A 23665-nucleotide genomic window follows, 5' to 3' on the forward strand; every position below is an offset into this window, starting at 1 on the left:
AAACGAATACAGATGGAAAACATGATCAAACGTGATGGAAAAACCCTCACATTTTTGGCATAGCACATATACTGACCCCTATAGTCCATTTCTTTTAGCGAGGCAGATTTGCACCGACTCGTAGGGGTGCCCTTATAGCTCGGAAAAGTTTCCTGATTGCTGATTGGTTGCACAAGATAATTCTAACCAATCAGCGATCAGGAAAATTTTCCGAGCTAAAAGGGCACCGCTGCGAGTTGGTGTAAATCTGTCTCGCTAAAAGAAATTGACTATAGGTTGTGTCAGAGGAAGAGGATATACATTGCGCGCACACCATGAGCATTCATGATCGTTGGAGCCATGGTAGAGGCGAAAGTTTGACGATCGTTTTTAACCAGATCCTTTGAATACAATCTGATTTCTCCTTAATATCGGACACCGTATACGACGGACACAATAATCCGGTATATTCCACATTCTCGAAAACTGGAGCATTCGCCTCGTGACCACAACTTGCAACTTTCCCACTGTTTTCTTCTTGACTTCTGATAGTTTTTGTTGACGTAAACACGGTAACACGCCGAAGAGTGTGTTAATAATATAGATGAGATCAAATTAATGTACAACTAACAAAACAGGAGAGGAAACTCCATCTATCTAATTAACTGTGTTTCTCTAATTTTTACTGACTTTAAAAGCAAAAAACCCCAAGAAACTGTAAAATACGAAAGGGAGAAAGTACCAACGCTTGACATTTAACAGAAAGTAAAGTTTCTAAACTGTGCAACATAACATGGAGATATTATGTGGTCTTTTACGTTGAAGACATTTACGTCTCCTTATTTTGCAAATCTTGTTCGTTGAAGACATTCACTTTTCTCGTTATTTTTCAACTTTATTCTCACTTTTTACATATTGGCCTTTTGTACTGCTTGGCATATCAATGCCATCTTTAGCTTATTTCAATATGAATGTTTACTTTTGAATAACAACAACAACAATAATAATCTTCTTTTTTGTCTGCATCTTTTCCTACTTTTATGTGGGGTCGATGTTTCTGACCAGCTTTCTCCTTCTCCATTAATAATAATAATGATGATAATAATAATAATAATAATAATAATAATAATAATAATAATAATAATATTCTAGATCTGGTCCACTTTAAATTCACCTACTGTAAATACTTCTTTTATCATATACAGTACCTCATATCTGTTAAGGTTGTGGTAGCTTATTAGAATCGTCCCTGCCTAACTATCAATTGTTCGGGAGTTCGAGACCCGCTCAAGTTCGATAGCATCTAGTAGTGTCTGCAACCTTACCATACTTATGAGCAGAAAGAATAGGGGATTTGAGGAACCTATAGATCTACCAGCTGAGTCATCAGCAGCCATTGCTTGGTCCTCCCTGGTCCTTGCTTGATGGAGAGTCTCTAGTCTAGGGCATTGTCCTATCCCATGAAACTGCAATTCATGAGTGATCTTTAAATCTTAAAACGCATATTATTCTTTATCGATCTCAATCAAAATTAACATAATATTTCCAAGTACATTTAAAGGTTTAAAGGGCGCTCGTGAACGGCAGAGGCAAGGGACACTGACATTGACCTAGCTAGCAGGACAATGCCATAGAGACTGAATAAATATTATATAATGATCAGCGCCAAAGACCGCTCTCCATCCAAGCTAGAACCAGGGAGGTCCAGGTAATGGGTGCTGCTGACTCATCCGGTAGATCTACAGGCTTCCCCAAACAGCCCATCTTTAGCTCACAAGGATGGTGAGGTTAAAGACACTACAAGAAACTATGAAGCTTGAGCGGGACTCGAACACAAGTCTGGCGATCACCTGGCAGGGACGTTTCCAATAGGCCAACACAATAGGTAAAGGTTCACCTCCATTATCAGAGTTGTCAGATTTCCACGGCAGGCCAATCAGGTTCCATCGAGCTCTCTCTCTCTCTCTCTCTCTCTCTCTCTCTCTCTCTCTCTCTCTTCAAAATGTGTTCGTCAACGCCGTCATAATTCATCAAATGTCAATCAAAAGTCACCTGTGATTACACCAGTAATCCATCTCTCAGTGACATACCAACCCTTTCCCTAAAAGGAAATCACTAATACGATGTGGATGCTTCGGCTGAACCAATGGGCGGTTTCATTCCATCCACTACTCAGCTTTGGAATCATCTTTCTTCGTGATTATGCTAAATATATAAATCAATAAATGTGCAATTAAGAAATAAATAATAAAATAAAATGAAATGCTAATCAAATCATTAAAGGTTTAAAAGCAGCTCATGAATGGCAGAGGCAAGGGACAGTGACATTTCCCTATCAAGCAAGACAATGCCCTATAGACTGGCCATGTATACAAATGATCAGCGCCCAAGCCTTCTTTCCACCCAAGATGAGACCAAGGAGGACCAGGCAATGGCTGCTAAGGACTCGGCAGAATAATCTTCCTAGTCGGGTAGTTGAATCAGTAGAACTTCAAAAGTTCAAAGTTGGAGAAAATGTTTTTATGTTGACCAGGCTGACATGAGTCTTTTTATAGTTTATATAGGACATATCTGTTTTTGACGTTGTTAATAGTTTATATAGGGCATATCTGTTTTGACGCTGTTACTGTTTTTAGAATGATATATTGTTAATTTATTCTTATCATTTATTTATTTCCTTATTTCCTTTCCTCACTGGGTTATTTTTCCCTATTGGAGCCCTTGGGCTTATAGCATCTTGTTTTTCCAACTAGAGTTGTAGCTTGGCTAATAATAATAATAATAATAATAACCCCCATCCCTAGCTCACAAAAATGGTGAGGTTACAGCTACCAAAGGAACTAAAAAGTTTGAGCGAGACTCGAACCCCCAGTCTGGCGTTTACCAGTCAGGGACGTTACCACATCGGCCACCAAAACCCTAGAGTGTAATTCTAAGGGTAAAGTGTCCAAATAAGGATTGTAAGTAATTAGCTAAGTATCAAGATGTTATTAGTAACTGGATATATAAAAAAAAACTGATTTTAAGTATTTGTTTTTATAGAAATCCTAATTTTTTGAAGTACTAAGATTTTAATTATTCATGTTTTTACATAAATCCTGATTTTTTAAGTACTAAGATTTAAAGTAATCATGTTTTTATAGAAATCCTGATTTCTTAAGTACTAAGATTTTAAGTATTTGTGTTTTTATACAAATCCTGATTTTTTAAGTACTAAGATTTTATAAGTACTCAGATTCTTTAGTACTAAGATTTTACAAGAATCCTGATTTTCAAGTACTCTATAAGTATGCGGAATTTGAAGTACTAAGATTTTATAACTACCCAGATTTTATAAGTAACATCGTTTTTAAGTACTAAGATTTTATAAGTACTCAGATTTAAAAGTAATGAGTTTTATAATTTGATAATAACCTAGATTTTTATAAGTACCAAGATTTTATAAGTACACACATCTCTCTCTCTCTCTCTCTCTCTCTCTCTCTCTCTCTCTCTCTCTCTTAGCATATTCTAGTTACAGGTAAGATATTAATTTTCTTCAGTGCCAATATATATTATATATATATATATATATATATATATATAAAGGAAATATACGAAATATACAATGAATTGTCATGGTAATAAACCCCACCTGAATGTATGTTCTTTTATTTCTAATAACTGGGTTCCATCTCTCTCATTTTTCACGGTCCTATATTTTCAACAAAGAACTACCAGGGAAACGGAGGGGTTATATATACATACATACATACATACATATATATATATATATATATATATATGTGTGTGTGTGTGTGTATGTGTGTGTGTGTGTGTAAAAGTCACAGGAAAACGTGATGCTCCGATGCAGAAGAACCACAGGGAAAATGAAAATACGAAATATACGATTAAGTCCTGACTAGTTTCGTGATACTTCTTCAGAGTCCTCTGAAGAAGTATCACGAAACTAGTCAGGACTTAAGCGTATATTTCGTATTTTTATTTTCCCTGTGGTTCTTCTGCACACACACACACACACACACACGCACACACACACACACATATATATATATATATATATATATACAGGAAGGTTGGGGCATCTGGAACGCCGTAGATTTAATATAAATAGAATGGAGAAAAGACAGCGTAGCATCATACATGTATTTTCCAAATTTTCGAGACTTTGGGTCTCATCATCAGGGTTGTAAAATATACAAAATAAAAAAAGACTCGGTATTAATATTAATAAAAATGGAACAACATATAAGTTAAATATAATCATTTGAAAAAATTAACTAAAAAAATATATATAAAAAATTAAAAAGTGAAGAATGCTTAAGTTAGTACCTATCTCTATGGAGTTAAAATACTGAGTGACGTTGTCTGGTTTGGAAAGGAGGACGTCAACTATGCTATATATAGAACTGTGGAAGAAGTCTGACCATTTAATGAGTCTTTTATAATTTGTATATTTTACAGCCCTGATGATGAGACCCAAAGTCTCGAAAATTTGGAAAATTCATGTATGATGCTACGCTGGCTTATCTCCATCCTATTTATATTAAACACACACACACACACATATATATATATATATATATACACATACATACATATATATATATATATATATATATATATTATATATTCATACAATTTCCATATTTTTGCTAGAGAGAGAGAGAGAGAGAGAGAGAGAGAGAGAGAGAGAGAGACTAATGATTGCAATTCTATTCCTATCTATTAATATCTTATAAATATTTAATATTCATCAAATGGTGACGTTTTAAACAGCCCTCCCCCAATAATAATAATAATAATAATAATAATAATAATAATAATAATAATAATGATAATTATAAAAATAACAATAATACTTACCAATATGATGTTATATTTCAGCACTTGTTAAACGCAAAAATTGAAATACGTATAACAAACTGGGTGAGTCCATAAAAAATACAATAAAACTATTCAATAAAATACAACAGAACTAAATCTATCATTAAAAATCGGACAATTTATAGATCACAACTGAAGAGGAAATATTACAGAGGGAGGAATGAATATGTAAATGAATAAAATGTATAAGTATACACAATAAGTCTACACACGTCTATCTAGTTAAGAAACGTTTCCACGAGAGCTTCGACTGGCGAACGTTAGCCACCGACCACGGATGAGCACATACTACTTGGGAGAAAGGGAACGAGATGTGTAAATACGATCGTGTGTCCTATCCTGGCCACGGCTGGTGCAACAAACAAACACACGCACACGTATCGTCAACATACGTACGAACACATGCAGTTTCATACGCCTCTTCTCTCTCTCTCTCTCTCTCTCTGTAATTCTATGAATAATAGCGGCATTCTTACTTTCTCCTGCTGCTACGGTGGCCCACTTTGTATAGGTATATAGCGCTCTCTCTCTCTCTCTCTCTCTCTCTCTCTCTCTCTCTCTCTCATAACTATTTCACTTTCTGACTAGACTAATTGTTTACCAATTCTTTTTTCTATCTCCTTTTCAAATTTTCATCTCTCTCTCTCTCTCTCTCTCTCTCTCTCTCTCTCTCTCTCTCTCTCATATAACTTTTCCTCTTTCGACGAATCCCTTTTCAAATCTCTCTCTCTCTCTCTCTCTCTCTCTCTCTCTCCACACACACAGCAGGAAGACATTACCCATCTACCTGGACCCAAAAACCACTTTGCAATTAAGGCCACCGACGGAAAGTGTTACACGATTGAACCTTCCAGGTAGAGAGAGAGAGAGAGAGAGAGAGAGAGAGAGAGAGAGAGAGAGAGAGAAGTGTCTTGTTTGTGTTGGAAATCCTATAACTTCTTTCACTCTTATGGGTCGATGACCAATTTTTCTGCGACGCCATTCAACACCTTTTTTTAACATACGGCCGTGTAAGAAAGACTTACGATAAAGGTCAAATTACGGACATATTAAGGTCAAATTACAGGCGTATTAAGGTCAAATTACAGGCGTATTAAGTTCAAATGTCAGATGAATGAAGGTCAAATTACTGACTAATTCAGTTCAAATTACAAAAAAAAAAAAAACTATAGGTAAAATTGCGGACGAATAACGGTCAAGGTACGGACTTATATAGGTCAAATTAAAGACACGTAAAGGTCAAATTACGGATGAAGGTCAAGTTATAAACACAAAATTCAAATTACAGAAAGATAAGGCTAAATTATGGACAAATAAAGGTTAAATTATTGAAAAATAAAGGTAGAATTTCGGACGAATAAAGGTTACATTATGGACAAATAAAGTTCAAATCATAAACAAACATGTCAAATTACGGATGAATAACGGATAAATTATAGATACAGAAGGGTCAAATTACAGAAGAATAACGGATAAATCATAGATGAATAAAGGTCAAATTACGGATGAATAAAGGATAAATTATAGATGAATAAAGGTCAAATTACGGATGAATAAAGGATAAATCATAGATGAATAAAAGTCAAATTACGGATGAATAAAGGATAAATCATATATGAATAAAGGTCAAATTACGGATGAATAAAGGATAAATCACAGACAAATAAAGGTCAAATTACGGATGAATAAAGGATAAATTATAGACGAATAAAGATAGAATTATGGATGAATAAAGGATAAATTACATACGAATAAAGATCAAAATACGGATGAGTAGAGGATATATTATAAATGAATAAAGGTTAAGTTACGGATGAATAAAGGATAAATTATAGACGAATAAAGGTCAAATAACGTAAGAATAAAGGATATATTATAGACGAATAAAGGTCGAATTATGGATAACGGATAAATTATAGACAAATGAAGGTCGAATTACGTATGAATAAAAGATAAATTATAGAAGAATAAAGGTCAAATTAGGGATGTATAAAGGATATATTATAGACGAATAAAAGTCAAGTTATGGATGAATAAAGGATAAATTATAGACAAATAAAGGTCAAATTACGGATGAGTAGAGGATATATTATAGATGAATAAAGGCCAAATTACAGATGAATAAGGGTCAAATTACGGATGAATAAAGGATAAATTATAGACGAATAAAGGTCAAATTACGGATGAATAAAGGTTAAATTCTAGACAAATAAATGTCAAATTATGGATGGATAACATAAATTATAGACAAAGGTCAAATTACGGATGAGTAGAAGATATATTATATATGAATAAAGGTCAAATTACGGATGAATAAAGGATAAATTATAGACGAATAAAGATAGAATTATGGATGAATAAAGGATAAATTATAGACGAATAAAGATAGAATTATGGATGAATAAAGGATAAATTATAGACGAATAAAGGTCAAATTACGGATGAATAAAGGACAAATTATATATGAATAAAGGTCAAATTACGTAAGAATAAAGGATAAATTATAGACGAATAAAGGTCAAATTACGTAAGAATAGAGGATAAATTATAGACGAATAAAGGTCAAATTATGGATATATAAAGGATATATTATAGAAGAATGAAAGTCAAATTATGGATGAATAAAGGATAAACGAATAAAGGTCAAATTATGGATGAATAAAGGATAAACGAATAAAGGTCAAATTATGGATGAATAAAGGATAAACGAATAAAGGTCAAATTAAGGATAAATAAAGGATAAACGAATAAAGGTCAAATTATGGATGAATAAAGGATAAACGAATAAAGGTCAAATTATGGATGAATAAAGGTTAAATTCTAGACAAATACATGTCAAATTATGGATGGATAACGGATAAATCATAAACGAATAAAGGTCGAATTACGAATGAATAAAGGATAAATTATAGACGAATAAAGGTCAAATTACATATGAATAAAGGATAAATTATAGAAGAATAAAGGTCAAATTATGGATGTATAAAGGATATATTATAGACGAATAAAGGTCAAATTACAGATGAATAAAGGATAAATTATAGACGAATAAAGATTAAATCAAGGATGAATGATTATAATAATGCACAAAGATTTTAGGAGAGAAAATAATGGACGCCCACCGAAAGAAAAATAAGAACATTTGACATATGAGTTACAGACAATTTCGTGTCTAAAACTTTTAAAAAGTTAAACGCAATTAATCAAAAAAGTTGAACGCAATTAATCATTAATAATCAAGATATTCAACCATGAAGATTTAACAGAAGAAAATCAGGCTTTTTTTTAATAGGAAAACTACAAATTTGTAAGTCAACTACAGAGAATTATTAGCATTTGAAAATGATGGTTGTTGTTGTTATTATTATTATTATTATTATTATTATTATTATTATTATTATTATTATTATTATTATTATTATTATTATTATTAGCTAAGCTACAATCCTAGTTGGAAAGGAAGGATGCTATAAGCCTAAATGCTCAAACAAGGAAAATAGCATAGTGAGGAAAGGAACTAAGGAAATAAATAAACTACAAGAGAAGTAATGAAAAATTAAAATAAAATATTTCAAGAATAATAACAACAATAAAATATCTTTCATAAATAAACTATAAAAGTTTTTAAAAATTCAAAAATTTCAATGTATTTTAAATTGCTTTTATAATAATAATAATAATAATAATAATAATAATAATAATAATAATAATAATAATAATAATAATAATAACGTATCTTACAGAGTATTCTATGTCATTGAAAACATACAGAGTATTCTCTACTCACAGCACAGGATCATACTATTCCTTATCTCATGAATAGGTCTCTCTCTCTCTCTCTCTCTCTCTCTCTCTGGGGGGTTTGACCCCACCTGCATCTCCCTCCCAGCAGGTTCAATCGATAGAGGGCACCGCAAACAGCCTCTGGATAACAAGAAAACAAAAGAACTCATATCTCCCACTAATGCAACCAAGTTGCTCTACCCTATTATGTTTATATAGAGAGATGGTCTAGGATTTGTTGCCGTGACACAGAACACAATAACACGAATCTTGTTCTCTGTCGGCTACCATGGGAACACTGAGGAGAGTAGAGAATGCGGAAACAACATTTATTCTTTTAGCTTTTCTTGCATTTTCAATTTGTATGAAATGGAAGACTTGTAATAAGAGAGAGAGAGAGAGAGAGAGAGAGAGAGAGAGAGAGAGAGAGAGAGAGAGAGATTCCAGCCCTCTTGAGTAGAAAGGGAAGGCAATCATTACCTCTTCGAGGCCATTCCATGTGTTGATACGGTTCTGAATTCTAAAAACTCATAGAGAGAGAGAGAGAGAGAGAGAGAGAGAGAGAGAGAGAGAGAGAGAGAGAGAGAGAGAGAGAGAGAGAAGCGGATGCAATAATTACCTCTTCGAGATTATTGCATGAATTGTTGGTACGGTCGTTATATCTAAAAAACTGAGAGATAGAGAGAGAGAGAGAGAGAGAGAGAGAGAGAGAGAGAGAGAGAGTCCAGCCCTCTAGACGGTATGGGAGGTAATAATTACCTACTCGAGGTCATTCTATGACCTCTGGATACGATTGTTATTTCATATATATATATATATATATATATATATATATATATATATATATATATAGAGAGAGAGAGAGAGAGAGAGAGAGAGAGAGAGAGAGAGAGAGAGAGGACTGGTCCATCCATTTACGACAGGCCTTAACCCCGCGACCAATTTCTGAGCGAACTAAACAGGTTCCTTTCAAGAGTTCATTCTGTGTTCGTTTATGACTTACCAATAGTACACATGTTCAGAGGACCTTTATAAGGTCAGGTTTTTTTTTTTTCTCTCAATACTTCACCTGTCACTTTCATCTTTTTCAATTTACCTGTCAACTTCGGTTGACTTTTATTTGTATTTGAGTGTTTCAAGGATGCACTGTAATGATTTTGAAATAATAACAATATTCATAAATCTATTCGAAGGCCAGAAAATAATGCTGATTTGAAATGTTCTCTTCATTAAATTTTCATAAATAATATAATTATATTAGAAATGCATTAACACATTCCTAAGATAATTACATTCCTGTAACAAATTAAAATCGAATCTCACTTTTCGTAAGCGAATATATTGTAATAATTCATTAAATCCGTAAGTGAATATATTTGAAAATTCATTAAGAGAATATATTGTAAAATTAATCAAATACGTGAATATATTGTGAAATTACTTAAACCCGTAACCGAATATATTGTGAAATTGAATGAATTCGTAAGCAAATATATTGTAAAACCCAAATCCATAAGGAATATAATGTTAGATTCATTAAATCCGTAAGCAAATATATTGTAAAACTCATCAAATCCTCGAATATATTGTAAAATTCATTGATTCCGTAACCGAATATATTGTGAAATTTAATAAATTCGTAACAGAATATATTGTAAAATTCATTAAACCCTCGTTCCTTACTTTCCTTGGATCTTGATTTTTCCAAAATTCAAATGACATATCATTCGCCCAGTGAATCTCTGTACAGTTGGCTTCATCAATTCCGGTGCACTTCACGGGAAACCACGGGGAGGTTACGTTTGGCAAAAGAGTTGGCGAAGATGCTTGTAAAATGAAGCCTCCCCCCCCCCACCCCTCCTCAAGCTTGTAGACATGTGATCAAAAGCATTTTTATTCATTTTACGATGTACCGGAAAGCTAATAATAATATTATTCTATAGAGAACTCCTCAAAATTAATATAAATGCTATGTCCCTTAGCTTCCCGTGGAGTATACCGCAATTAATGAAGCCAGCTGTACCTCTCGGAAAGGTATGTCTCCCTAGTTGCCCGTGGAGTGTACCGCAATTAATGAAGCCAGCTGTACCTCTCGGAAAGGTATGTCTCCCTAGTTACCCGTGGAGTGTACCGCAATTAATGAAGCCAGCTGTACCTCTCGGAAAGGTATGTCTCCCTAGTTGCCCGTGGAGTGTACCGCAATTAATGAAGCCAGCTGTACCTCTCGGAAAGGTATGTCTCCCTAGTTACCCGTGGAGTGTACCGCAATTAATGAAGCCAGCTGTACCTCTCGGAAAGGTATGTCTCCCTAGTTGCCCGTGGAGTGTACCGCAATTAATGAAGCCAGCTGTACCTCTCGGAAAGGTATGTCTCCCTAGTTGCCCGTGGAGTGTACCGCAATTAATGAAGCCAGCTGTACCTCTCGGAAAGGTATGTCTCCCTAGTTACCCGTGGAGTGTACCGCAATTAATGAAGACAACTGTACCTCTCGGAAAGATATGTCTCCTTAGTTCCCCGTGGAGTGTACCGCAATTAATGAAGACAACTGTACCTCTCGGAAAGATATGTCTCCTTAGTTCCCCGTGGAGTGTACCGCAATTAATGAAGACAACTGTACCTCTCGGAAAGATATACAGTAAATTAAAATAGCAATATCTTGAAAGGTGTGGCAACTAAAGGTAAAAAATAGGCGCAAGTCAAGAGAATGGACTGTACATTCACGTAAGGAAAAAATGGCAATAGAAAGGAAATCTTAAGCCGATGTACTGGTGTTCTTGTGAAAAAAATTTAAGTGTAAGTAACAAAAAGGAGGAAACTATTGCACCATCCTAAGAGCAGACGACTGAAAAAAAAAAAAAAAAAAAACATTATGAAAACATGATAATTCAAAGACCAATATCCACGTAAGGAAAAGTGTTGCAAGTCAGAAATTTTAAAATTAAAAGCCTCTTTAAAAAAAAAAAAAAAAATATTAAGGTATATTTTATCGAGGCAAAACAATTCTGACTGCGCAAATAACTACATTCGCTGGAATCTTTTTTTTTAACAGACCAATATCCAAGTAAGGTAAATCTTACGAAGTGAGAAATTTTATCGAGGCAAAACAATTCTGACAGCACAAATAACTATAAACATTCTTTGGAATCTTTCTTCTACCTTCTGGTATGAACAAATTTACCTGAGAGAGAGAGAGAGAGAGAGAGAGAGAGAGAGAGAGAGAGAGAGAGAGAGAGAGAGAGAGAGAGAGAGAGAGCATGAATAACCACGCCCCCTCTTCAAACTCCAGCCCTTTAACAACAACCAGATATTTTCCATTCACTTCGTTTTTAGGAAATGACTGGGTCCACTCACCGGATCTGCAGCCTATATTATATTACAAGTGGCAGCAGGATTGCATGAACACGCGTCTGGCAATCTTAAAAAAAAAAAAAAAAAAAAAAAAAAAAAAAGCAAGAACACGTGTATCTGGTAATCATAAAAAAAAAGTCTACAGAGAATACTTGACATGTGCTACATATTCTTACATATTTTTGTAGAAAAAAAGTCTGTCTACGGAGAATACATGAAATTTCTGGCAATCTTAAAAAAAAAAAAAAAAAAAAAAATTACGTAGCGTACATGAAATGTGCTACATATTCTTACATATTTTTGTAGAAAAAAAGTCTGACTACGGAGAATACATGAAATGTCTGGCTATCTTGAAAAAAGGAAAAAAAATTACGTAGAGTACATGAAATGTGCTACATATTCTTACACTTTTTTGTAGAAAAAAAGTGTCTACGGAAAATACATGAAATGTCTGGCAATCTATCAAAAAAAATCTATGGAGAATACATTAAATGTGCTACATATTCTTGCATATTTTTGCAGAAAAAAAGGTCTGTCTGCGGAGAATACATGAAATGTCTGGCAATCTATCAAAAAAAAATCTATGGAGAATACATTAAAAGTGCTAAATATTCTTGCATATTTTTTTGCAGGAAAAAAAACTTACATTCTTACTTCAGGCTACGGTTGCAACATGGGTTGGATGAAGCACTTTGTTAATCTAAAAAATTATGGTTAAATATTTTCAGAAGGAGGATTGAAATAGGGTGTTACTGTACTTAAATGTGCGTATTTTTTTTTTTTGGCTGGATTTTAATAAAATACTTCTTTTCACTATTCGCAATATTGGTACATTCTAACATCAGTTTTTAAAAACATTCTTGTGCTGATGCTATCAACCAAATAAAGGAATCAAGGTACCCAATATCAGGAGGTCATTTTACCGACTTTTCAATTCTAGAAATCTGGCAAGAAAATACACACAAAAAAAATATATAAAAAATTCACCTACTTTTCACTTGTAAAAAATGGCAATACATATATATATATATATATATATATATATATATATATATATATATATATATATATATATACATACATATATATATATATATATATATACACATATATATGTGTATATATATACATATATATATATATATATATATATATATATATATATGTGTGTATATATACACACATATATATATATATATATATATATATATATATATATATATATATATATATATATATATATATATATAAAATAACATTTGTTACGCTCAAGCAAAGTTCAAAAAGTTCATTTAAATTCTTCATTTTCAAGGATGACCAAGCTTGATTTTGGCCAGTCATTCTTTCTTATCATGGAGGCTAAGGCAACTGTGCAGTAATGATTAAAAAAATAAAATAAAATGGAGATAAATATGACAGCTTCAGACATTCCCGTTATTCTTTAGTTATGATGTAATTCCATCGATCTATGACGTCATGAAAATTATGACGTCATGTAAACCTAGCTATGACGTCATGAAAAATAACTGTTCAAATTGATATTATAGTTGCAATTTACAATGTAATTAACAGTAGAGTTTAGAGACAGCAAAATTTCACCAAGGTTGAGTTAAACCCTCACCCATAAAACTCTCTATCTCTCCCAAAATAAATGACATTCCTATCTCTCCCAAAATCGACTCAATTCTTTTATCTCCCCAAACTTACTCATTTCCCATTTCTTCCCAAATCTAATTATTTCCTATCTCTCCCAAAAAAAGCATTCCTATCTCTCACAAAACAAACTTCCTATCTCTTTCTAAACCACATTTATATCTCTCCCAAAATCAGATTTACATCTCTTCACATTCTAAGCCTTTCTTATCTCTTCCAAAACCACATTCATATCTCTTCCAAGGCAACATACATAAACTGTATATCCCAAAGTCAAATTCCTATCTCTCTCAACTCCACATTCACATCTCTCACAAAACCACATTCCTATCTCTTCAAATTCTAAACATTTTGTATCTCTCCCTAAACCACATTCCTATCTCTCCCAAAATCAGATTCATATTTCTTAAAATTCTGCTCATTTTTTATCTCTCCCAAAACTACATTACTATCTCTCACAAAACCACATTCCTATCTCTTCAAATTCTACTCATTTCTTATCTCTCCCAAAACCACACTACTATCTCTTCAAATTATAAGCATTTCTTATATCTCCCAAAACCACACTGCTATCTCTTCAAGTCCTACTCATTTTTTATCTCCCAAAACTACATTACCATCTCTCACAAAACCACATTCCTGACTCTTCAAATTCTACTCATTTCTTATCTCTCCCAATACCACACTCCTATCTCTTCAAATTATAAGCATTTCTTTTCTCTCCCAAACCCCCATTTCTATCTCTCCCAAAATCCACTCATTTATTGCCACTCAGGGGGATCAACTCTAGCCAAATTTTCATTCGAATCCGGGAATAACTTTTACCAGATAGAAAAAAAAATCACTATCATAAACAATATTTTTCTACATAATAAAATCCTCCCTAAAAGATAAAGGTTGTGATTCACAAAATGAATTATCCATGGCATTCCCCAGATGTTACAACCGCCCCCTCCATATTATTATTAATATTATTATACTTGCTAAGCTACAACCCTAGTTGGAAAACAGCATGCTATAAGCCCAAGGGCTCCAACAGGTAAAATAACTCTGAGGACAGGAAATAGGGTAATAAACAAGATTAGTAATGAACAATTAAAATAAAATATCTTAAGAACAGTAAGAACACCAAAACAAATCTTTCATATATAAACTATAAAAACTTTAACAAAACAAAAGGAAGAGAAATAAGATAGAAAAGTGTGCCTGGGTGAACTCTCAAGCAAGAGAACTCTCCCCCAAGACAGTAGAAGACCATGGTACAGAGGGTATGACACTACCAAAGACAAGAGAACAATGGTTTGATTTTGGAGTGTCCTTCTCCTGGAAGAGCGGTTTACCATAGGTAAAGTCTCTCTTCTACCCTTATCAAGAGGAAAGTGGCCACTAAACAATTTCAATGCAGTAGTTAACCTCTTGAGCGGAATTTTTTTTTTTTGTAATATCAGAGTTGTCAGGTGTATGAGGACAGAGGGGAATATGTAAAGAATAGGCCACACTCTTTAGTATAGATGCTGGCAAAGAAAAATTAATCCGTAAACAGAGAGAAGGATCCAATGTAGTACTGTCTAGCCAGTCAAAAAACCCAATAACTCTCTAGCGGTAGTATCTCAACGGGTAGCTGGTGCCCTGGCCAATCTACTACCATAGTCGAGTAAGTACCCGAGTCTTGCCCAGACTGGGAATCGAACCATGAACCAATCGTCAGAGGCAAGAATCATTATTGTTGTTATTATTCCTATTTGTAGGTAGTAGGTTGGCCAGGGCACCAGCCACCCGTTGACATACTACTGCTAGAGTGTCATGGGGGTCTTTGGACTGGCCAGATAGTAATACATTGGATCATTCTCTCTGGATATGGTATTTTCCATTTGCCTACACACACAGAGAGAATAGTCTGGCCTATTCTTTTCTTATTCTCCCCAGACTGTCCTCATACACCTGACAACACTGAGATTACCAAACAATTCTTCTTCACCCAAGGAGTTACAGTACTGTTATTGTTCAGTGGCTACTTTCCTCTTGGTAAGGGTAGAAAAAGACTCTTTAGCTAAGGTCAGCAGCTCTTCTAGGAGAAGGACACTCGAAAATCAAACCCCATTGTTCTCTAGTCTTGGGTAGTGCCACAGCCTCTGTACTACGGTCTATCCCAGTCTTGGGTTAGAGTTCTCTTGCTTGAGGGTACACTCGGGCACGCTGTTCTGTCTTGTTTCTCTTCCCATTGTTTTGTTAAAGTTTTGATAGTTTATATAGGAGATACAGTATTTATTTTAATGTAACTCTTTTTAAAAATTTTATTTTTCCTTGTTTCCTTGCCTCACCGGGCTAGTTTCCTTGTTGGAGCCCCTGGGCATAAAGCATCGTGCTTTTCCAACCAGTTTTATAGCTTAGCAAGTAATAGTAATAGTAAAGGGGACGTCCTAATTTAATGGTGTCTTCAGATACCATTGATTGCAGTGACTAGACAAAACTATTCAAGACCTAATGACGAGTCTTTGAATAACAATACAGCCTCTATGCTTCATCAACATCAACAAGTGACAGGTTAGCTGGGAGTCTGTACATAAATGTCTTTGAAATTCTATCAATTTCAACTGAGAAATCCTGAAGATTTACTTTGGCATTAATTCACGAAACTTCAAAGTAAACTGTGTAATTCTCAAAATTGTACCCTGTCACACCCTTGCTGTGCGGCGAGTAACCAACCAACTATAGTCAATTTATTTTAGCGATGGAGATTTGCACCGACTCGCAGGGGTGCCCTTTTAGCTCGGAAAAGTTTCCTGATCGCTGATTGGTTGGACGAGATAATTTTAACCAATCAGCGATCCGGAAACTTTTCCGAGCTAAAAGGGCACCGCTGCGAGTCAGTGCAAATCTGCATTGCTAAAAGAAATGGACTATAGTGTAGGGACAGATGGCAGATGCGGTGGATGGTGGTACACGCAGTAACTCGCCGAGCAGTAAGGGTGTCATAGGGCGCGTTTTCTCAGAGCGAAGGCCAGGAGTTCCCGTGTCCAACTGTACTTGTAAAACTTCAAACTTCTCTATGTAAGAATTCATGAAATTTCTCTGTATTTGTCTTTCTCAAATTTAAAAATATCACTGTACAGTAAGGCCGGGAGCACACTAGCGACGCTGTGGCGCCACAAAGCCACAGCATCGTGTGGAGGGGATGTGGTCTCCCATAGGTTTCCACTGTTTTCAAGTTTTGCCGCGCAAACTAGCGACTGTGGCTCTCTGTCGCTCATCCCCGCCACAGGCGTGGCGTGGCTTTGAAAACAATGGAAACCTATGGTAGACCACATCCCCGCCACACGATGCTGTGGCTTTGTGGCGCCACAGAGTCGCTAGTGAGCTCCCGGCCTAATTTTAATAATAAGATTTGCCTTAGTAATACTCAGTACCTAATTATATCAGAAATATCAATATGAAAGGTAATTTTCTTTAATTTCATGCAATCCTTATCACTTCCTAAATTACTTTTCACACAAATTTCATGAGAATGGTCTAATCCGTAACCTATAAAATCAATATACCTGTTGGAGCCCCCTGCCTTATAGCATCCTGCTTTTCCAACTATGGTTGAAGCTTAGCAATTAATGATAATGTATACAAACGAATTAATCTTTCTAATAATGTGTATAATTCCAAGTTTCTAAATTGACTTTTTTTTTTAAAGAACCAGTCAGACGAGATTTTCTTAAACTAAAGAGATAATCTACGATTAAAAAAAAAATAAATAATAATAATAATGATAATAGTAAAAATCAACAATTTTAATTTAGTGGAGAATCACCACATCGCCAAGTCGTTTGTGGCAATATACTAAAAACACAAATAAAAATATATAATAAGCTGATGGATGGACATCCTGGATCAGTAAAAATTCAAGAAATATGTATACATACAACACACACACACACACACACACACACACACACACATATATATATATATATATATATATATATATATATATATATATATATAAACACTCGGACACACTATTATATCTAATTTCTCTTCCTCTTGTTATGTTAAAAGTTTTTTTTTATAGTTTATATAGGAAGTATTTATTTTTAATGTTGTTACTGTTCTTAGAATATTCTACTTTTCCTAGTTTCCTTTCCTCACTGGACTATTTTCCCTGTTGGGGCCCTTGGGCTTATAGCACCTTGCTTTTCCAACTAAGGTTATAGCTTAGCAAGTACTAATGATAAAATAATAATGATAATGATAATCATAATAATAATAATAAAAATAATAATAATAATAATAATGTGTGTTACACATACAAACAAAAACCCCTACATTCCATACCTAAACAAGGGATCCCAGACATCTGCGGGCCAGACAGTGACGTCAGAGGATGGACTAACGATTTTATTCCATTTGTGGGAAAAAAAAAATTCCATAAGGCCTAAGAAGACCAGTCTCTAACCCAGAGAGGATGAGGAGGGGTTAATGTTTTCTCGTAATGAAAACCTTAGCCTCGCGCATACGCATGTATATACACAATATATATATATATATATATATATATATATATATATATATATATATATATATATATATATATATATATATATATATAATATATATATACAGTATATATATATACATATATATGTATATATATATATATATATATATATATATATACAGTATATATATATATATATATATATATATATATATATATATATATATACAGTATATATATATATACAGTATATATATATATACATATATATGTATATATATATATATATATATATATATATATATGTGTGTGTGTGTGTATATATATTATATAAATATATATATATATATAAATATATAAATCCAGCCGTTTCTAGTCCCCTGCAGGACAAAGACCTCAGAAAGGCCCAATCATGCACGGGAATTAGGCCAGTTTTCATCACCATGCTGGCCAACTGCAGGTTGGTGATCGCTCACAGGAAACCAACCTAGTATGGTTGGGCTTTGCTGATCATGGCGATAAGCGACCACTCACCAATTCTTTCACCATTTCCTTTTTACGTGTAATTAATTATATTGATTTAATTTCATTCCACGCAATACTGGATAGACATCTTCAGTTTTTTTTTTTTGCTCCATTTTCGAATTCCGGTGTCAGATTATTATCATATAATTAATAGTGTAAAAGTAAAGATTAAACTTTAAAAAAGAAATGGCACCTTTAACAAAACAAAAATTAAAGACAGACATGCAACAATAAATATAAGTATATGACGTACTTAGCACAAATGGCAAATTTGGAGTTGTTATATTTTTCCTAGAATACAAACCTGGATCTATTTATAGGGTATTTATCATGCTTTGTCCTAGACGGTTTTTCAACAACATACGCAGTTCGAATTTGCGCAAATGCTACCAGTCACTATGACTTAGCGTATTTCAACTCGATATTAGAAGTCAGAAAGATGTTACAAGTCTGCGTAGAGCATAAATAAGTTTATCAGGATCCGGTCTGGGCGTCAAGGTGAAACAGGTTTGGGCTAATTTATAAGCCGGTTGATCCGTTCAGTAATTTTCCTATATTATTGTCTGACTGCAGGGATTTATCCCTAGATTTGGGGATTTTTTGGTGTCTAATGGGGATATTCTGTAAAAATTTTTACGAAAAAACAAAAAATAAATCTTTATATTGTTGCAATTAGTTAACTTACACTCTATATGAAGTATGGCGAGTAATTTTTATATGAGTAAAGCCTGCATGATCTGAAGAAAATATATTTGTGGAAATGGAGATTTTTGCTTTTTGGGGATCTTTTTTATCATGAGTTTTGGGGATTTTTACACTAACCCATCTGGCAACACAGTCTGAGTATGGGCCGTTTGACGAAGCGCTGATGTCAGGGAGGACGTTCAGCCCAGAGGTCTATCCAGGAAGTTAATACGATTGGAGAGTTTTAGGTTTAAATGTCACTCATGAATGGCAGAGGCTAGGTACAATGTCAATGCCCTAGAGATTGACCATATTTACAAATGATCAGTACCCAAGGCTCTCTCCAACCAAGCTAGGATCAGGGAGGGCTGATGAGTCAGTAAGTAGACCTGTAGGCTCCCGCAAAACCGCCCTCCTCCTTACTTCGTAAGGATGGCGACATTACGGATACTACAAGAAACTAGCGAGATGGAGCCATACTTGAACACCCGTCCAGCAGTTCGCAAGGCAGGAACGTCTCAAATAGCCTACCACAAACCCTAGAGTGAGATACGTCTCCAATGAAAGAGAAAATGATACATACTGCTCTAAGCACCAACTGAATACAACTTCTAACCACTGGCTCTGAGCAGAACAAGTGATACATAAAACAAGACTATAACGCCTCAAAAAATCAAATCTTTTGTTAAAAAAAAAAAAAAAAAAAAAAAATTGCCCGGGGTATCATGACACTGAAATGGCATAAAAAAAATGTGATGATATTTTTATTTTTGGGTCAATTGAACCTAAAGACCCAGTGTTTTATGTGTGGACCTTGGGTTCTTTGCAAGTGGCATTTAGCAACTACAATACTGATCTACGTTAAAGAACCCAAACTTTTATTGGGGGGGGGGCACTCTGTTAATATTTTTTTTAATTACTTCTTCAGGCCGTACAGTTTCCGTAACGTTAAGAAATATGCATGGGAGTATGCCTATGTGTCTATTTTTTATAAACTTTTTGTAAACAAAATGGGATTGTGACATGTAAAATGCCAATTTCTTTACGAAAAAAATAATTAACCACATGGTCTAACCAGTATCAACTTTTGCATCGGAAACTTGGAGCCTGACTAAAGCTTTAGAACATAAAATTAATTTAGTTACAACTCAAAACGGTATGGAAAGAATATTGATGGAAATAACACTAAAAGACAGAAAAAGAGCAACGTGGGTATGCAAGCAAAGTAAAAAATACACTAATTTGTGGTTTACATTTGTTTACAAATGAACAATACATATATATATATATATATATATATATATATATGTATATATATATATATATATATATATATATATATATATATATATATATATATACATACATATATAAACAATGAGAGATATTTACATGAATTATTTACAATTGAAACTATTTCATCCCAAGTAACTTATTATTATTATTAATTATTATTATTATTATTGTTATTATTATCATTATTAGTAGTACTTGCTAAGCTAACCCTTAGTTGGAAAAGCAGGACGCTATAAGGCCAGGGGCTCCAACAGGGAAAATAGCCCAGTGAGGAAAGGAAACAAGGAAAAATTAAATATGTTAAGAACAGTGACAAAATTGAAATAAATGTTTCCTATATAAACTATAGAAACTTAACAAAACAAGAGGAAGAGAAATTATATAGAAAAGTTTGCCCGTGTGTACCCTCAAGCAACAGAACTCTGATTCAAGACAGTGGAAGACAAGGGTACAGAGGCTATAGCACTAACCAAGACTAGAGAACAATGGTTTGATTTTGGAGTGTGCTTCTCCTAGAGGAGCTGCTTATCATAGCCAAAGAGTCTCTTCTACCCTTACCAAGAGTAGTGGCCTCTGAACAATTACATTGCAGTAGTTAACCTCTTGTGTGAAGCATCTGTGTTATCAGGAAATGAGGACATAGGAGAATATGTAAAGAATAGGGCAGACTATTCAGTGTATGTATAGGCAAATGGAAAAGGAACCGTAACCAGAGAGAAGGATCCAATGTAATATTGCGTGGCCAGTCATGGGATCCCATAACTATCTAGCAGGAGTATCTCAACGGGTGGCTAGTGCCTTTTCCAACATATTACCTTAAACGCCAATTTCCCTATACCCTATGCCCCAGGCGAATTTGTTTATTACAGGGGTCACAGTCGCTTTACCCTCTAAGGTTAGGCTTACAAATATACACAAAAGCGGCGCCCCAAATAAGCCTTATCATAATACATCTAAGTCTGCTAGCCCTGCCCAGAACCGAAGCAATCGTCAGATGGTGGGATAAAGAAAAGTGAACTGTTCATACATTATAGGAGGCTTATATTAAACCTCCGCTAACGAAAGAATAAAATGATAATAACTTCTATTTCTATCGTCTGTTTACACTACATTATACGTAAGTCGCTACCATTTCATTGTCACTATACTCGCAACCATTCCTTGACATTCATATATGCAGATCGCAACCAATTATTAAAACTATACGAATACCGCTTCCATTCATTAACACTATACGCACATCGCATCCATTCATTAACACTATACGCAGGAACACAACCATTCACATTAAAATTATACGCAACCATACGTCGAGACTATACGTAGAAACGCACCCAACCACTAACACTATACGAAATTCGCAATCTTTCAATTTAACAATGTAATAATAAATGTCAGGATGAGTGATAAATTATTTCTCTCACATTACCAAATATCAAAATAACTACAATTCAATATCTTCAGCAGCTTCTTTTGAAGCTTCTTATCAGCCCTTCTTAATGCCGTACCTGTTAGCGAGTTGACTATGGTGAATCGCAGTTAAAGTGAAGACAGCCAAAAGAAACTCCAAAGTTCACCTTTAAGAGAAATGGTCCTACACACGTATAGATGATTGACTTAAGACCCCGCTCCCATTTCAAGTGAAATGGTTTTATACGCAAATAGATGATTGACTTAAGGTGGGGCCCTTTGAGAGAAATGGTCCAATAAACGTCGAGATGATTGACTTAAAGTGGGCCCCCTTCAAGAGAAATGGTCCCATATACGTCGAGATGATTGAATTAAGACATTGCTCTTATTTCAAGTGAAATGGTCCTATACACGAATAGATGATTGACTTAAGGTGGCCCCCTTGAAGAGAAATGGTCCCATACACATCGAGATGATTGATCTAAGACCCCGCTCCCATTTCAAGTGAAATGATCCTATACACGAATAGATGATTAACTTAAGGTGGCCCCCTTTAAGGGAAATGGTCCCATACACGTAGAGATGATTGATCTAAGACCCTGCTCTTATTTCAAGTGAAGTGGTCCTGTACATGAATAGATGATTGACTTAAGGTGGCCCCCTTTAAGGGAAATGGTCCCATACACGTAGAGATGATTGATCTAAGACCCTGCTCTTATTTCAAGTGAAGTGGTCCTGTACATGAATAGATGATTGACTTAAGGTGGCCCCCTTTAAGGGAAATGGTCCCATACACGTAGAGATGATTGATCTAAGACCCTGCTCTTATTTCAAGTGAAGTGGTCCTGTACATGAATAGATGATTGACTTAAGGTGGCCCCCTTTAAGGGAAATGGTCCCATACACGTCGAGATTATTATTATTATTATTATTATTATTATTATTAATTGCCAAGCTACAACCCTAGTTGGAAAAGCAAGATGCTATAAGCCCAAGGGCCCCAACAGGGAAAATAGCCCAGTAAGGAAAGGAAACAAGGAAAAAATAAATATTTTAAAAACAGTAACATTAAAATAAATATTTCCTGTATAAACTAAAAATACTTTAACAAAACAAGAAGAGAAATTAGATAGAATAGTGCCCGAGTGTACCCTCAAGCAAGAGAACTAGAACCCAAGACAGTGGAAGACCATGGTACAGAGGCTATGAGATGATTGACTTAGGACCCTGCTCTCATTTCAAATGAAATCATCCTATACTCGAACAGATGATTGACTTAAGGTGGCCCCCTTTTAAGGGAAATGCTCCCATACAAGTCGAGATGACTGATTTACGCATCTTATTAAAAAAAATTCCAATTCATCATTTTCAAGGTCCAACACTCGTCAGTTCCTTCCAATGGACCCAGTGTGGGTTCAACTGTCCCTTTCTATTCTAAAAATAGAAGTCACACAAAGCATCTATAAACATAAAGCATTTGTTTCTTAATTTTCTTAACGTATTTTTTTTGGGGGGGGAGGGGAATGAGATATCATTGCATTCATCTTTGCATAGTCTGTGATAATGTCATGTTATTTATTTATCTTCATTTTGTTATTTTCCTTAATAGAGTCA

At 34.4% G+C, this 23665-nt stretch overlaps 1 protein-coding gene across 6 annotated transcripts in view; it reads right to left on the minus strand.

The window, feature by feature from the left end:
- LOC137625285 (putative fatty acyl-CoA reductase CG5065) overlaps positions 1 to 23665 on the minus strand; it is a 69409-nt gene that overhangs the window by 34234 nt on the left and 11510 nt on the right. The window contains exon 1 of one of the 6 annotated variants that reach the window (XM_068356093.1): positions 5079 to 5195. The exons of 4 other annotated variants lie outside the window; for them this stretch is intronic. The gene's annotated coding sequence lies outside the window, so the exon portion shown is untranslated. Of the gene's footprint in view, positions 1 to 5078; positions 5196 to 23665 lie in introns of those variants that run through there. One more of the 6 variants, XM_068356090.1, reaches the window with a different exon arrangement.

The sequence above is a fragment of the Palaemon carinicauda genome, chromosome 32 (assembly GCF_036898095.1).
Source record: "Palaemon carinicauda isolate YSFRI2023 chromosome 32, ASM3689809v2, whole genome shotgun sequence".
Taxonomy (NCBI): Eukaryota; Metazoa; Arthropoda; class Malacostraca; order Decapoda; family Palaemonidae; genus Palaemon; species Palaemon carinicauda.